Source organism: Lytechinus pictus, chromosome 17 (assembly GCF_037042905.1).
Source record: "Lytechinus pictus isolate F3 Inbred chromosome 17, Lp3.0, whole genome shotgun sequence".
Taxonomy (NCBI): Eukaryota; Metazoa; Echinodermata; class Echinoidea; order Temnopleuroida; family Toxopneustidae; genus Lytechinus; species Lytechinus pictus.
Window position 1 is genome coordinate 26,309,095 of NC_087261.1, and position 2,598 is coordinate 26,311,692.

Consider the following 2,598-nt stretch of genomic DNA (forward strand, 5'->3'; position numbering starts at 1 on the left):
GTCGGGCCGATGCTTGACCCGAATCCCATGCTTATTTGCTAATTTCTCAGCAATTACACAATTTCTTCCAGAATCCTTTGGCACATATTTTTTATTTATACAAACAGACACTTTGGTGGTCATTTCATTGGATTCTGTACGAACTCATTTTGAAATCGTTACCACAACTGGCATTTACCTTTAACCCCATACTCCGGACTATCCTTATCCCCATACTATCTTCTTTTTTTTTCACACTGTCTTTCTTAACCCCATACTATTTGCTTAGCGCAGGACTATTGCACAGCTCATGAATATTGATGATTTTACCATACAGAGCGCAATTAAGTTGCAATTTTCGACTTCTGTCATTTGCTAATGCTTAGCCCCACTTTTCCTTTAATAGCCCACTTTCATTTCACACTGCATCTCTTAGCATCGCAATTGTGGTGCTCGCACCACAATAAGACGGCTAACCCTGCTTTTTTGCAGGGCCAGATAGTATAGTACTATTTACCATGCTAATCCACTTTGCAAAAAGGGAGTATGAAAACAAAGTGGGCTATTAAAGCTTAAACCCCGGGATATTGGTGGGGCTAAGACCCCCCCCCCCCTTAGCCCCACCAATTTCTCAGGGTTAAGGAAAAAAGTGCAGTGTGAAAAGCGCAATTAATAGTTTGCAGTTATTGGGGAAATGATCACAAAGACTGGAAATCCACTAAAACAAGGCTATCTTGTGCACCAAAATGCCTAACTACATGTACAACCTGAGTCATTCCGTGATAATGGAACTCCATTCAGATTTATGCTTGAATACCATAATCCTGAACAGGTTTTATTGCATAAGAATACTAAACGATTCTAACCGATTCGACCTTGCATTAACCTGTAATCCTCTTTAGCATCTTCTTGTCAATTGCTATACATGTACACCCTATTTCTTTTCCTGTTTCCGGGTTCCATTATGACTCTATGGGCGTATTCAGACTGGCTCAATCACCAGAATACCTTAATATTCTTCTTCTTTAAGAGTGCTGCATCAAGATGATGAAGATAAACGCACTGGTTGTGTGTGTATAGGTGGAACTTTTCACATACATGTACTATTATTTCATATCAAAAAGCTCTTGTTCTTGTAGTGCAGGTGCGTGTATACCTGTTAAGTTACGAGAACTTGTTCAGGCTAATAATCATTTCCTGCATTCACACCAACCTGAAGCAGACCGTTTCTGGGTGTTGAAGTTCTTGAAGATACTATCATGCACAGTACGGTCCCATTAGCAGGAGAGGCGCGCAATTCAAAATTGGAGGCTCAGCACTCTGCAGCCAGCCCATGGCACCTGTGCCCAACTACTCCATGGGTTGAGAAAGTTCTAGTATTTTGCGTTCACACTGTAAGAATATATATCTGTGACCTTGGAAAAATCCCTGCGAAAACTCTTGCTATTATTTTGCAAGTTATAACAGCAAGTATTTTTCTTTTGGGAATATTACAAGTAAATTGCTTTCACAATGGAAAAAATATGCCTACCTGGTACTTTCTAACCGGGGTAGATCAGGGCAAATGTCCTGATCAGAGAATACTTGGTATTCTCAAAATTTGAGTTGGTCTGAATGAACACCTTCTTTGGGCACACAGGGAAAAAAGGTCAGTCAAGTTTTCCATGCAGTGGAAGAGCAAACAGATTCATGATATGAATTGTTCCAAGATTACAAGCAGATGAATAGTAGATCAGAATTGTAGTTATAAATCTCATTACTATGAAAGAAAACCTTCTTCAGTTCCAAAATACATTACTATTGCAATCTTGATTCCTACAGTACATGTACATGTACCAGGGGTGTGAGTGGTCACAAATAAAAAGATCTGAAAAAAGCTGAAGAGTGTTGAAAAAGTCTGAAATAGAAAGAGCTCCCATACTCTTTGTACAGAGGAAGGCCAATATAAGCTGAAATTAAGCTGAAAATAAAAACAAAAAAAATCTGAAATCAGATAAAAATCTGAACTCTCACACTCCTGATGTACATCATTTTTAAAGGAGTATGTATCATTTTTGGAGCGCTAGGGATTTTCCCTGACAATATCGTTTTGAGCTATCATAATCAAATGCAAGGATTTCAGTAACTTCTAAAAATAGTCAGTGAAAAAAATATGTTTCGTGAATGGCTCTCAAGGGTAATCATGAGATCGAATTATAATTAAAATTATGGTCTCAAAGTTAATGCTGATTAATAATGTGATCAACAAGCACAATCACTAATCAAACATAGTGTGGCAAGAAGGGGCACATCTTAAAGTAGATTGAGACTAATTAGCAAGTTAAGTTTTTCTGATGAGGAGTCGGGGGTGGATAGAGTCACTGTTCCCCCTCAAGTTAAGCAGAGCTCTAAAAATGATCATTATTCTCCTTCCCCCTTTGGTAGCATTCATTGCAAGACCCAATTCTTTTTTTTTAGTTTTCTTCTGACTTCTTGTACTTACTTAATTATTTACTTTCTTACCTACTTGTTACGTAATTGTTTATCTATTTATTAATATCTACACATGTATTCATTTTCTATTTATCTATTTATTTCAATATTCATCTATTTTGGGGAGCTTATCCCAGCAACAACGGC